This window comes from Eptatretus burgeri, chromosome 15, assembly GCF_056783735.1.
Source record: "Eptatretus burgeri isolate ZD-2024b chromosome 15, Ebu_testis_v1, whole genome shotgun sequence".
Lineage (NCBI taxonomy): Eukaryota > Metazoa > Chordata > Myxini > Myxiniformes > Myxinidae > Eptatretus > Eptatretus burgeri.
The window spans coordinates 48,331,364-48,347,625 of NC_140975.1; positions in this window are offsets into that span (position 1 = coordinate 48,331,364).

Genomic DNA, 16,262 nt, shown 5'->3' on the forward strand with positions numbered 1-16,262 from the left:
TGAGATTGAACAGTTTTGTGCAGAAGAATGGGTAAATATTGCCCAATCAAGGTGTGCAGAGTTGGTAGAGACCTACCCCAACAGAATCACAGCTGTAATTGCTGTCAAAGGTGCTTCCACCAAGTATTAACTCAGGGGGGATGGACACTTATCCAACCAAGATATTATAGTTTTGTATTTTTAATTAATTCTCTGAAATTTGTAGAATTTTTTCTTTCACTTAGAAGTTGTGGGTTACGATGTGTAAATAAAGGTGGAAAAAGTCTGATTTCATGGAATTTAATTCCAAGGCTACAAGGCAACAAAAAGGTGAAAATTTTGAAAGTGGATGTGGACTTTCTATCGGCACTGTATGTTCGATTTCTGGGTCACTGTTACCATGGTGTCAGTCGCCCTGTCATGCTTCGACAGCACTACGTCTGCAGGACGTGATTGTGTTCACCCAGCACTCCTGAAGGTCCTTGCCGAGGTCCTGGCTGACCCTTTTGCTGTCGTTTTTGATGTAACGTTAATTAGTGGCACCATTCCTGATGATTGGTGGGATGTCATTATATCGGTTGACAAGAAAGGACCGAAGGACGACGTCACAGATTACCACCCCATAAGCCTAACGAGTGCAGTGTGTCAGGTCATGGAGAGACTTATGAAGTTGGCATTCACTGGCTACCTGACAAACTCCTCCCTTTTCTGCAATGCTCAACATGACTTTGTCAAATGGAGATCCTGTCTCACCAACCTCACTGCCATTGTGAAGATAGTAACCCGTATGCTAAATGAAGGGTCCTCAGTCAACATTTGTTATGTAGACATCAGCAAAGACTTTGACTCAGTCAACCATTGCCTTCTCTTCAGGAAACTTTCTTGCTATGGAATCGCAGGAAATTTCAATGAGTGGCTGGCTGTGTACCTAACCTTTTGGCAGTTTAGGGTCCGTGTTGATAATGTGTCCTCTCCGACAGGGCTCCTACACTGAGTGGTGTCCCTCAAGGCTCCGTCTTTGGTCCCCTCCTATTGATAATTTACATGAATGACCTGCCCGATCACATTATTAACAATGTCTGCTCTTTGCCGATGATGTGAAACTCATCTGTAACACAAGGGAGGCCCTGACAATGTGAAAAACTCAACTCCATCTCTCCATGGATAGCATTCTGGGAACTGCATCTTCACATTCCCAAATACCAACACATGCACTTAGATAGGGATGCAGGGAGGGATCCTTTTCTCCATGCAGCAACGGTGCCTCCGAGTGGATCTTATTGAGCTCTTTAAGATTGTGTAGGGTTATGAAAACCTTGACTGAAATCAGTTTTTCATATTTGGTAAAGATAACGCCCAGCGTGGGCACCCTCTGAAAATCTTCAAGCAGCGAGTGCAAAGGAATTTCCGCTCCTTGGTATTTTCCCATTGAATTGTGATCCTGTGAAATGCCCTCACTTCTGATGTGGTTCTATTCCCATCAATGATTGTGTTTAAAGCGAGATTGGATGCTGTATTGGCCCAGCTAGTCCCAGACATTATTTAGCCTGTCATTAAAATATATCCTGTTTCACTTTTTTTCTGTCCTTTTTAATAACTTTTGGCCATGCTGTCCTTTGGCAACCCAAATCCGAATATTGGTCTGCACCGAGTACATTTCAAAATTTGCACAATACTGCATAAATGTATTCTGTGAAATCCATCCATGAAAATGATCCTCCTGGGGCAATCCATCCATTCATCCACTGGGACCATACTCTGTGCAGAGCATTGGAGTCTCCTTGGCTATTGGGCACAATCCTGGACAGGTCGTCACTCCGACACAGGATACCAGCATGCTGGCACTGATTTTGCCGACCTCGGAAGGATGACAGGCAGTCAACCCCACCTAGTATTAATTCAACAGGGGAAAGGGATTTGAATGCAGGATCCTTGGATCCCAAGCCCACCACCCAAACCATAAAGATCATGGGTCCAATGGCTGGTTAAAGGGACAGAAGGCAGACTGGCACTTCCAGGGCAGCCTTCACATTTTCCAGGGAGCTCCTGTCCATTTCATCTTCATTTTCACTTTCTCCCTCTCTCTGCTGTCTTGTGTTTATTCCATCCAAGTCCAAAATCCAAATCCATCGGGACCATACTCTGTGCAGAGTAGTTGGTGCTGCCTAAGCAGTTTCCTGGGCTATTGGGCACAATCCTGGACAGGTCACCACTCTGACATAGGATACTCAAATGGCTCAATCATCCAAGCAAGCTTGTACTCATTTTGTCAACCTCAGAAGGATGACAGGCCGAGTCAACGCCACCTGGTTTTAATTCAACAGCCAAGCAGGACTTGAACTCAGGACACAAGGATCCCAAGCCCACAATCCTCACCATGAAGCTCACACCAGGCATATTCCATCCACCCCTATCATCATTAGAATAACTCGGCGTGTTTGAGCCGTGGGTTGAGAATATAAGCGCGTTGTTTTGTACCGGTTGGGGTTCGCTGTGTTCTTTTCATGCTGATCGCATTTTCTTTCATTGTGTTTTCTTGAATAAATGTGCTTGGCTGTTAAAACTTGGGGTTGTTGGGTGTACAGGACACCCCCTGCAGACGTGGGGAAATCGGCACCTACCTCGGATTACAAATCAATGGCGTTTCACTCCCCGAGCTGTGATGAGCACATTCTCAGTCGAAATGTATTGGCCTTCTCGTTTGGTTAATTCTGCGAGACCTTTGTGTCTCGGCGAGCTAGGTTCGAGTCCATATAATCCAGGAGATAACACACGCACTTTTTGCATATATTTGATTCTGCAAAGCAGTGAGCATCTGCAGTACAATGTATGTACTTATAGCCAGTAAGTGTGTCTGTTGGCCTAATGACTGCGATATATTTGCTTTCAATTTTATTGGCACTTCAGCCTATTACTTAAGTTCATCTTTCAAGCTTTAGTACCTTTGAAATGGCCATGAAAGTAGTAAAAAAAAATCTATGAGTAAATAATGCGTTGAAGGCTTCTTGCTATATAATTTGCAGACTATTACTTTCAGCACCTAGGAACATTCATTTTTTTTTTCTTCTTGCAGAGTTAGGTTGAGGAAATATTCAAGATGAATACAGAAATTGCAGAGAATTTCTTCTTCTTATGCAGCAAAACAGGTCCACTCATTACTGGTGGATATGCAAGGATCATGAAAATCATTGAATCAAGCACGGAATGGAAAGACACTTTGCCAATATATTTGTGAAGACATTCAGACAACAATCCAAAACCGTCCATGAAATTCCATAATAACTGTGCTCCAAATTACACATCCTAAACACACATTCAGAGATAATTGAAGCGTACATAGTGGGGCGGCTTAGCCCGAATATTCAAAAGAATTGTGCATTTTGTGATAAAAGCACCAAATTTGGCACAAATGTACATTAATATGTTGCTAACATTTTCAGATGTTGGGCCACTTGAAATTCTCTCTTCATGTCCGCCATATTGGATTTCAAAATGGCCGCCACTTGAAATCTACATTTGCTCTTATCTCTGGACGTAATGCAGCTATTGACTTGATTCTGGTATCTAAATGTATGTTTTTGGGGGCAAGGAATCCAATGGTAGTGGCCATGATCCGGCACTCACACAGTGATCCGGCACTCACACATGATCCCACACAGTGGCCATGATCTGGCACTCAATGGACGTCGTGAAGAATGCTGTGGAACACCTAAATCCTGGACAGACACCAGTGGTCACCGTTGATCAGCCACTGTTTGCTTTGGCTAAGCAGATACAGTGGAAGTGGCCAGAGAGCTTTGGTGAAGACCAGATAGTGGTGATGTTTGGTGGCCTCCACATAGAGATGGCGGCACTGACGACACTGGGGGACTGGCTGAAAGGGAGTGGTTGGGTGCAAGCACTTGTGCAAGCCGAGATTGCGACAGCAGGGACAGCAGACTCATTCCCGCGAGCATCCCATGTTTTGCACACAAGAAGAGCACATCAAGTGACTGCAGCAGCACTGTACATCCTGCAACACCGTGCCTACACCCACTACTGTCTGGGAGAAACCAGGGATGCAGAGGACCTTCCGGAGTTTGAAGACTGGTGTTGCCAGAGAGGAGAAGACATCCCCCAGTTTCACTACTGGGCAACCGTGCTGGAACTAGAACTGTTGGTTCTAGTGTATGTGCGTTCTCTCAGGCAGGGATCCTTAATGATGTACCTCGATGCTCTGACAGAGCTGGTCCCCTGGTTCCATGCACTGGATCACACCCACTATGCTAGGTGGATACCAGTGCACCTGAAGGACATGGCCGAACTCACCATCAAACACCCAGATGTAGCCAGGAAATTCAGGGAAAGCCACTTCACCGTTCAGAAACACAGAGGGTGTTCTCTTCAATCCCAATTGACCAGGCACATGAGCAGAATAATGCCTGCATCAAAGGAGACGGTGGAGCAGTTGGGCTCACTGACAACCCTAGTGCCCTACGTCGCTGGATGGTTGCGGGACCAGAAGTTGCCAGGGTGATCGAAGAATTCCAGGATGGGAACCAACACTGGAGACGGCAAACAGCAGACACATGTCATCATAATCAGACGCCAAGTGTACAGGCCTCATTTGTGAAAGATGTTCGCTCTCTCGTCGGTGTCATAGAGGAGATGGGCAACCCATTCGAGGAGGAGAGTCAGGATGTAGTCAAACTGGACACAAAGGAGATCGCAGATCCTGCTGCTGTGGAGAGTGATCACCAAGAGTGATCTCCTCACATGCTTGGAAGAAGTCTCCGACGCAAAGACAGAGACTCCTGTCACGACCTGTATTGTGCTTGATGGAGCAGCCATCGTCCAGATGCTGAAGCCGGCAGCATCAAAGAACTTTGAAGAGTATGCTCAACAGATCTTCATCCCATATATGTCCACGAAGCTGCAAACAGTGTCATGCCTGGATCTGGTCTGGGATACTTACCTTGCTGATTCACTGAAAGGTAGTACACGGGCAAAGTGGGGACAAGGTGTGCGGAGACGTGTGGTGGCTGCCGCAGCCATACCAGGAAACTGGCAGAACTTCCTACGAGTGGACAGCAACAAGACCGAGCTGTTCAGGTTCCTCTCAGCAGCTCTCATGGAATGGTTTGACCAGGAGGACAAGCAACTCGTCATTACTGATGGAGAGGCAGTGCTCAGCAAGCCACTACTGCCAGATCTGACCTCACTCGCCCCATGTAACCATGAAGAAGCTGACAGTCGGATGTTGCTGCATGCATCTCACGCAGTCCAGCATGGACACCATGCAATACTCATCCGGACTGTAGACACCGATGTTGTGGTGCTGGCAGTGTCCCTGGCACAGGAGTTGCAACCAGAAGACAAACTGTGGCTGGCATTCGGAACAGGCCAAAGTTTCCGATACCTAGCAGCACATGAAATAGCAGCTAGATTGGGACGAGAGAAGGCTCGTGCACTGCCAATGTTCCACGCTCGAACTGGATGCGACACTGTGTCTAGTTTTCATAGACATGGCAAGAAGACAGCGTGGGCAGTCTGGACGGTACTGCCAGAACTCAGTGAGGCTCTGCTGCTGCTGTCCTCTGCACCTCGTGACATACCAGACGATGCAATGCTCATCATCGAGAGGTTCGTGATCCTGTTGTATGATCGAACCAGCAAATGCACAGACATTGACAAGGCCAGGAGGAAACTCTTCGCAAGGAAGAACAATGTGCAGCTCATCCCTCCAACGAAGGCAGCTCTGGAGGAACATGTCAAGAGGGCAGTGTATCAAGGTGGACATGTGTGGGGTCAGATACTGCTGCCAGCACCAGAGCTCCCTCCACCAACCAACTGGGGTTGGTCAAGGACTGGAGAAGGACAGTACACACCTTACTGGACCAGGCTAACTGAGGAAGCTCACAGCTGCATTGAGCTGGTTTCTTGCAAGTGCAAGAAAAGGTGTGTGAGGCACTGCAAGTGCAAAAAGGCTGCCCTTCAGTGCACAGCCCTCTGTGTGTGTGAAGGGGGTGCACATGACGATGAGTCAACAACATACATGTACTTGTGGCAATGCTGAACTTGTTAACAAGACACTGTTTATGTACACGTATCTTCAGTACCGGTATATACCCAGCCTCAGATACCAGTTCACCTAGCCTCAAACACTAGACCATGTAGCATGTCAGTATTATACCTAAGACATTTACAGAACTAAGACATTCTTTTCAAAGTATTGTGTTGAATCCAATATTTGCCGAGATAATTTCCAAATAAAATTATATAACAGACTGTGATAGATAATATTAAGTTGAAAATGGTACCATTGGATTCCTTGCCCCCAAAAACATACATTTAGATTCCAGAATCAAGTCAATAGCTGCATTACGTCCAGAGATAATAGCAAATGTCGATTTCAAGTGGCGGCCATTTTGAAATCCAATATGGCGGACATGAGAGAATTTCAAGTGGCCTAATATCTGGAAATGTTCGCAACATATTAATGTACATTTGTGCCAAATTTGGTGCTTGTATCACAACATGCACAACAGGTTTGCTATGCTGCTACACTAACATGATGCCAGAGGTCCATGAATGAGGCACCTCCAAAGAGAAGATCGCAACACCCAACCTTTGACTTTAACCAACGTTACCTGATTTGCAGTGATAAAGTGTTTACCTACAAACCCCAGTAATCTAAGCAGGTGGAGGCATGTTGTTCAGCGTAAAGCTGTTGATGTGAAAAAGCACATACTTAAAAGTCTGTGACGAAAGAGGGGATGACCTGGCATCACAAGTGCGCATCCGTGTTCTGGTAGCTGTTTCAGACCTGCATGCTGCACATGCTCAATATCATCATGACTGCTGCACCTTTATTAACAGGAAGATGGAATATTTAATCAGCTGAAAAGTCTTCTGCAAACAAAAGTCCCTTCCCAACTGATGTTGCAAACAAAAGTCCTTACCTTACTGATGTTACATTCAAAAACATCATGTCTGCTATTACCAATGACCCCCAAAGAATATTGAACATGGTTTGAGCTCGATGAGTTATTTTCTCAGATGATGTATATGCCAAATATAGATGCATCTGGGTCTCGTGCCAGTGTTGACTCACCAAGATGTGAGTAATTCGTGATGTGACCAAGAGCAAGCAATTCGCCACTCGATATCCCTTCTCATACTCATACTTGAAAGACATTTTGGAGAGAGTCCGCTGTCGATGAGGGGAGATGGATGTCCAATTATGCTTTGCTTGAGGAAGTAGGTTCAGGACATTTTGAAATAAGTTTCAGCAAAATAATGACAGTGACCCTGTCTTTGAAATCATAAGGACCATTTCATAAGAGGTCCAACAATAGTAAAAATCAAGGTGTGATGCTTATGACATTAACAGCTTCACTTTTGAGAAGGCAGTTGAAGCTACAAGCAGTTCACTTTTTTGTCTCACAAGTGGACTGGTTTTCTCAGGCTCTGTCACAAGGGAATCTCTCAGTCTGGCCCAGTCAATCCAAACTTTAATGATTGGAACTTTCAATCAAGCCACACTTGGGCTAGCTGTAAAACTTCATCATCAATTTGGATCAAGATAGTTGATTGACATTCTCCATGGCAGTGGATACATCAGCTCCTATGATGAAGTTCTTCGGTTCAGAAAGTCTGCCGCTCAGGTTACTGCCTAGGACGGGGATGCTTACAAGGATCTGTTGAACACCAGAGGTCGAATCGGTGCATGGTTTGACAATTTTGATCTTCAAGTGTATTCACTCCCATTGGAAACAGAGAAACTCACTGCATGCCTGTGCAGTTCATCCAACACTCAAGTGGTGTGCATGTTGGAAATGCTTACATTCATTGAGCTGTCTGCATATCTGTATTTTCATACTCCTCTATAATGGCTTTTAGATAAGCATAATATTCATGGTCTGAGATTTTGTAACTTGGATTTTTAATAACATAGATTCAGTACCTTGGTCAAGTGGATACTTGGTGGACTTGTAGTCAGTGGTTTATGCAGTGGTGTTGAAAATAATATTTCCAGTTTCATTTCAGTGTTGATAACATTCTCTGCATGCTATTCACAACAAATTATGGAAATAATATTTTAAAATTTTCACTATTGTAAATAGATTCTGAGGATTGCTGCCCTTCTGCCAAGATCACACTTCTCGAAACAAGAGAGGAGCTGACTGAAACTGAAGGATCTTGCTCCGACATGGTTTAATCACTTCAATAGCCAGAATCAGCTCAATGCCCCCTGCACTTCTTGAGATCCATGAAGGTCTTCCATACCATCTTGTCAGGCAACTGGAGAACAGTATCATAGCTGCACAAAAATCTGATGTTATATAGCTGTTAGCTGTCATTGAACACACAAGGGATGATGACCCAAAGCCAGAATGGTCTGCTTTCACGGCTGGCACTGCGAGAGAGAGTGGTGTTCAGCAATGGAAGGCAACAAAACATTTGTTGGGTCCATTAATACATTGTCCTCATCTGCATCAAAAGGTTCATGCAACAACATGATGCAGAATATATTCATGCAAGTGCTGATATGCAGTTGCACAAAGTGGTGATGCAAGTTTTAAGTGGTCCTTCCCTGAAAGATGGAAGTATCTGATAATCCGTCCAGGAGGCATGCATATTTTGATGTCCTTTGTTCGATGTATCGGCATGATAATGGGTTGCAGTGATCTGGAGGAGATTCTCACGTGTTGCATTCAAAGGAATTATTCACATGTTGACAAGGAAGGCTTGGCCAGAAGCACTCCATGGTTTGAGGATGGTGGTAGAGGCACTGATGCAGACTTTCATTCGGTCAGGGAAGACAACTATTGAAGATCAGTAAGAGGTACTAGAACATTCTTGCTTGATCAAGTCTGTCTTTGTTCTGCACTTGTATATCAGAGCTGTGAGAGAGACAGAGTGAGAGAGAGGGTGATTGGCTGTTTGATTTGTACAGTCTGCAAAGAATGTTATCATACTTTTTTTTGCAGCAGGTCATTGAAACTTTGCTCACTACATCCAATAGAATCTTCTAGACATGGAATTCTTCTTTCCAGATGGATCTTTATTGGATGCTTTTCTGAGAGGAGAACATGTTTGCTGCCATACTGATGGGGTTGTGGAATTCTCTATTGTAGAAACAGTTTGGAGAGCAGACTTACATACGCTGTGGGAAAGCCAAAGGTGGACTTGTGGGAAAGACCCTCTCTCAGAGACAAGTCGCTGAATGGACCCCATCTCATCATCATTGCAACAGCCTATCACTGGCCTACGACAAAATGCACAATGAAGAAATGGATGATGAGCATGATTAAGAAACTATTCGCCACAAGGAAGAAGGGAAAAGAAGAAAACTGCTCGATTCTGCAGACAGGAATGTCATCATTTTTAAAGTCAAGAAACACAAATCCCCTCACCACACAACCTGATGATTCACTAATCAACATTGTCATCGGTGGTGTTGCACCAGACAATGCCAATGTAGAAGATGCACTGTCCATTGGCCAAGCGATGCTGGCGGAGTTATCAAGAACGTCGCCAGGAGTATTTCGTTCTTCATTGAAAAAGAAAGCAACCATAATGGAGCTTCAAAAAAAAAGCCTCAAAATATGAGAAGGCAATGTGTATGACATGGAGAAACTCAATGCTCCCCTTCTAGTCATCTCTCAGGTGATAGATACACAGTTACATACACTTTTCCAAGATGAGCCATCACCAGTCCCTCCTTCACTCTTTAATGAATATGGTGATATGAGGAAAGGGACAAAATCCATTCTGATGACCCAGCAAGCTGTCTTTGCATTAAGCACCCCTTGGGTCAGTGGATCTTGAAATGTTGATGATAATGCAGCAATTTATCACACACAACGTCCAAAAATGGGGTCAATCAACCACTTTGCAGAAATCTTCTCTCGCTCCTTTTCAAAACCACACAAGACATGTCATTTTTGACAAATACCTACCAGGATCTATAAAATCCCATGAGAGAGCAAGGCATGCAGGGGGTACCGCAACCCAGCACGGTGCTCTCAAACAAGACACTTAACTTCCCACCAGAGAAACCATGAAAAGTGATGAAAACCAAGACTCAGCTGATCAAGATCCTCCACAATACGGACCATGGGCCACAAATGCTTCCCTTCATTGGTGAGCAGTGAATGTTCAACCATGAGGAATATAATCAGTTATCATCTCATGCTTCAGGAGGATAAAAGTCATATACAAGTCATGGCTGATCATATCTAAGTCACATCTTTGTTGTGTGTTCAGGTCATCTTTGTTTGGAAGAAAAAATTGTCACCCAGGTTTCCATGAAGAAGCATGATGGAATTGTCATTAACATTAAAAAAACTGCTCAGAAACTAGTGAACAAATGCAAGGATCTTTTGCTTCATGCCATAACAGGGTATGACTCTGCACCATACCCATATGGTAAAGGAAATGTCACTGCTTCCGAACCTGCTCCTCAAGACAGATCTCAATCTCGAGCAACTGTGATGTCAGTGCCATATATATATATATATATATATATATATATATATATATATATATATATATATATATATATATATATATATATATATATCTGTTAAAGGTTAAAGGCTCCAGAGACAGACAATGAGTCCTCATCGAGGCAAGACCTTGAATTCAGACATTTTGAAAGCTAGCACTGCTTTTATGCTTCGACTGTATGGTGGCACACCAACAAATGACCTCTATAACCTCAGTTATCAGATCTTCTGGAAAAAAAGAAGGAACCCAGCAAAATGAAATCACTTCCTCCCACCAATGACTGCTGCAAACTACGTCAAAAGAGCCCTTCTTCAGACACTGATCTGGTGTGGCGCTGACCAGAGAGATCGATCTGATGTAGACATATCCCTATTTGGTTGGAAATCTGATGAAAACAATGCACCCCATTCAGAGTACGGCTAGTTGCTGCAGTTGCTCCAGCAAGTCTCATACAGTTTGCAGCATGCTCCTGCAAATCTGCAAATCCCTGTTCCAACAACAGATGTAGCTGTCACACTGCTGGACTGTCCTGTGCATCACACTACAAATGTGAAGGAGAAAATAATGGTCTCAATGAGAAAACTGTCAGACCTCCAACAGTTAGAAGGTTCTGATTACGAAGATAAGTAAAAAAGTAATATTGTAGAAGATTGTTCATCGTCATGAATTGATCATTATTTATAGTTGTTTGTTGTTCATTGTTCAAGTTCATTATTCCAGGTGGAAGATTGTTCCTAACAAAATAAAACTCATGAATTAAGTTTGAGGTGTTTCTTTGATTCCATACATACAAACTTATTGTATATAAGCATATTCAGACAATTACAAAAAACCTATTTAGTAAAATGCACCTGTGCGAATGCACCTGTGATCCAAGAATGAAGATCCTGCAGGTTTGGCACCTTGGTGTTGAGGCCAACATCCTTGACAAACCCTACAGAAAGAAAATCAAGGTGCGTTATGTCTGGTGATCGTGGGGGCCAGGTGCTTGGTCCGTCTTAGCCAATCCAGAAACCTGGAAGCTTTTCATTCAGGACAGCCTGAACGACTAAGGCCCAATGAGGGGGAGCACCATCCTGTTGAAAAATGACATTGGGTTGCATATATATATATATATATATATATATATATATATATATATATATATATATATATATATATATATATACAAATGCATAAATACATACATATTGTTACAGACTCTGAGTTTGAGGTTCACCACAAGGGGCAGTCCTCGGGTTACGTCTGAATGCCCGGTCTAGTGTGAGCCTCTCTCCCATTGTCACTTTTCCAATAGGGGCGGGTCCACGAGGTAGCTTGTGGGAAGTCCCGCTGTCCATGAGGGAGCCTTTATTGCAGCCCTCATCCTGACCCTCGCATGCAGTAGATGCAGAAAGCATCCCCAGCCCCTCCCTGCATGAGCAAATGTCCCATTTTACAGTGCGCACTGTATTGTGCATGCCACTAACCTGCATGTGAAAAGCACCGTGCCCCACCACAAATGCAACAAGTGGCGTACTTTATGCCACAAACATGTGAAATGCAAGAAGGGAGAATGGAGGAAGTACAGGGAAGGAAGAATGTGGGAAAGTAAACAGGTGCCGCTCAGAAGGATCAATTTCTTACGGTGGGAGAAGGGTGGTTGGTAGTAAATAAGAAATTAATGAGTGAATTTGAGTGGTGATGAAGACAGATGCACTGAAGGATGAGAATAAACCTGCGGAATTGAATGAGAGACTAAAGGGACGAAAGAGGGGATGTTGAATTGAGCAATGGAGGGATTGAAAGTAGTAGAGGGGGTGGGGGAGACAACTCACCAGGGATACACAAGCGAACCTCAACACATGTTCCCCCAACCCATTGGACAAGGGGCCTACACATAGGTCTACCTACACATAAACTAATGAATTAACTTATCCTTGGGTCTCCTACATGTACATGTATGATCTCCCCCAGGGTACATTTCCAAAACCGTCACAATATATCCAGTGCCTTTTGAAAGTATTCACACCCCCCTTGACTTTCGACACATTTTGTTGTGTTACAGCCTGAATTCAAAGTGGATCAAATATATAATTTTTGTCACCGATCTACACAAAATATTCCATAATGATAAAGTGTAAACATGTTTTTCAAAATTTGAACAAATTAACGAAAAAATGAAATGCTGAAATGTCTTGCATCAATAAATATTCAACCCCTTTGTTATGACATTCCAAATTGAGCTCAGGTGCATCCAATTTCCTTTGATCATCCAAGTGGCCAATTCATTTGATTGGACATTATTTAGAAAGAAACACACCTTTCTGTATAAGGTCCCACAGTTGACGGTGCATGTCAGAGCAGAAACTCGACAATGAAATCAAAGGAACTATCTGTAGAACTCTGAGATAGAATTGTGGAGGCATAGATCTGGGGAAGGGAATAAGATAATTTCGAGAGAGTTGAAAGTTCCTACGAGTACAGTGAGCTCCATCATTAGGAAATGAAAAGAATATGGACCTACGCAGACTCTTTTGAGTGCTGGCCATCCGAGTAAACTGAGCAACTCGACAAGGACCTTGGTAAGGAAGGTTACCAATAACTCACTGAACACTGACAGATCGACAGGGTTCCTTGTATGAGATGGCAGAACCTGCCAGAAGGACAACAATCTCTACAGCACTTCACAAATCTCGGCTTTTTTTTTTTGTATACATTGTCGAGGCTCGTGTGAGAGAGCTAACACACAACGCACAGCAAGGGGGAGATGAGACAAGAGGGGAGGGAGTGGAGAGGACAAATCAGTGGGGAACAGAGACATTAGATCTGTGGAAGGGAGATGGCTGGGGCAGGGAACATGGGGAATACAAGATGGACATTACAGGGACTTTCAGGAAGGAAAGCAGGGAATTTGAAGGAGGTGGGCTTGGGTGGATTATCGGGGGCAAAAAAAACCAAGGATTTGGATGGGGGATGATAAGAGGTGGTGGTGAACAGCTGTTTTGAAGGCCTGGAGGGAAGAATGGGAATGAATAGAGTGAGGGAGTTTATTCCAAAGGCAGAAAAAAAGAGGAATGAAAGAGTGAAGGTGAGCAGTGATTCGTGATTTTGGTAGTTTTACCAGAAGGGGGTTGTTGGCTGACCTTGAGTGCCCTGCGGAAATGTGGTGGGGACAAATCGCAGAGAGAGCAGGGGGGCGAGGCTGGAGAGGAGACGGTAGAAGACAGAAAGACCACCGACCAACCTGCGGTGAATGAATGAGAGGCCCAAAGTCTCAGCCTCATTGCGGGAGATGCCAATGATCCGAAATGCCTTGGTTTCTACAGCGTGAAGCCGAGAAAGGTGGGAGGCAGGAGCACCAGCCCAGAGGGGAGAGCAGTACTCCATCAGGCTGCGGACGAAAGCTTTGTAAGTGGTCAGGAGCTCAGGTGGGCCGAGGAAGGATTTTGCACGACGGAGGAATCCCAGTCGGCGACTGGCTTTTGAGGCGAGGTTTGAAATGTGGTTTTCCCAGGAAAGGTCATGGCAGATAGTGAGACCCAGAAGCTTGAAAGAAAGGACTTCTTCCAGAGGATTGTTGAGAAAGTGGATGGGGGGGTTTTCTAAACGGTCCTTTCGAAGAGACAGAGTGAGAGTGTGAGAATTGTCTGGATTGAAAGACATGTTCCACGTGTTGGACCAGTTTGTAATTTTATCCAGATCTGCAGTAAGCGAAGAAGCTGCTGCTTGCCTGTCTGAGGGATGACCGATGGTACGGCAGAGGGTGGAGTCATCAGCAAAGAGATATAGAGGATTTTCCAGAGAGTCGGAGAGATCTCTGATGAAAACCAGAAAAAGAACAGGGCCCAGAACGCTACCTTGAGGATCTCCAGCCTGGACAGGAAGAGGGGATGAAAGAACTCCATTTCGGGCCACACGGTGACTGTAACAGGAGAGGAAGTCTGCGAGCCATGAGTGGAGATGGCCTTGGATACCATAGGAAGAGAGTTTGGTGAGCAGGGCAGGGTGCCAGACTGTGTCAAAAGCATGTGATATGTCCAGAGATACGGCTCTGATTTCCTGTCTGGCATTGAGGACCTCCATCCATTGTTGGGAGAGCAGAAGTAGCATATCCAGGGTAGAGTGACCAGGTCTGAAACCAAATTGATGATCAGAAATCAAGCCATTGGAGAAGAGGAAGGATTTGATGTCTGAAGCGATGATGGATTCCATAACCTTGCTGATTATTGGGAGAAGGCTGATTGGTCTGTCGTTGCAGGGATCTGTTTTTGCACATTTTTGTGCAGGGCAGTGATGTTTGCTGATTTCCAAGCAGATGGCAGATGACCTTGAGCAAATGAGAGGGTGAGTAGAACAGAGAGAGGGTGAGCAAGAGCAGAAGAGTAGGCTTTGAGGACACGTGGGCTGATGCCGTCTGGAACGGTTGCAGAATCTGAGTCGAGGTTTGACAGCGAGCTCTCCATCTTGTCAGGAGTAAAGGACACAGAGTCCAGGGACAGTTGGGTGCGACTGGGTAAGGTGGGTAGAGAAAGTGATGGGTTTTGGACACAAGATTTAGCTGCAAACACCGAGTTTAGGCATTCAGCTTTTTCATGTGCGGTATCAGCAGTGCGGCCTTTTGAGGTAAGGGAGGGGATGGAGGGGGAACATACACCAGAAACAGATTTGATTCGATGCCACCAGGATTTTGAGGAGGGAGAGAGGTTTGAGAGTTCAGACTTGAGATGAGAAAGATGTTGTTTTTTGCCTCTCCTGAGGGTAGATACACACTTGTTCTGAGCTTTATGGAAGGAACTGAGATTACCCTCAGTTGGGTTTGCTTTCCATGAGGCAAAGGCAAATTGTTTCAGGACAACTGCCGCACCACAAGCTTCAGTGAACTAAGGGCGGGAGGAAGGTTAGGACAACTGAAGACGAGAGGGGATAAATCTGTGCATGAGGGAGAGCAAATTTCTTTGAAAGAATTCCCAGGATGAGTTGATGTTGGAGAAAGTAGTGATAGGAGACCAGTCTATAAGTTTGAGAGCTGATTGGAGACCTAGCCAGTCGGCTTGAGTGAAATGCCAGACTCGACGGTGGTGAGGTGGTTCTCTGATAATAGCCAGAGAGATGTCCACTTTGACAAGGACGTGGTCAGAAGAACCGATTGGAGCGCAGAAGAGCAGCAGATATTGTCAGGGAAATATGTCAAAATCAGATTCAGAAGAGATGGAGTACCATTGGTTGAGAACCGGGTAGGGAAGTTGACCAATTGAGTCAGTCCTAATGAGTCACAGAAAGCTTTTGCTGAGGTGCCATGACAGGTGAGAGGTACCCACACCTAGCCAACTGGCATGATGACAATTGAAGTCGCCACATATGAGGAAGAGAGAGTTTGGATGAGAAGATAGAAGATGGTCCATGTTTTGGGATAGTGAGCTGTAGATGGAGTCATCACTGTTAGGTGGACGGTACAGTACACATATAAACATGAGGTGGGAGTGGAGGGGAAGCTGTAGCCAGAGGTATTCCTGGGGGTGTGGGGGAGTGAGGGCAGTGCATGGAGAGTGAGGAATAGAGTCTTTGATGAAGAGAGCAACTCCTCCACCAGGACGAAGCTCAGGTCTGTCATACTGGAGGAGGGAGTAACCAGAGAGAGATACTTGGGAGTCAGACACGTCTTGGGGAGGAAAGTTTCTGTTCGGCAGATTATGTCTGGTTTGTCAGTGGCAACCTGTATGGAAAGATCTGAAAGGTTTGAGTGAAGGCCCCGGATATTTGAGGTCCACACTTTTCATGAAGAGGGAGGGGAGGAGGCTTTGGGTGCA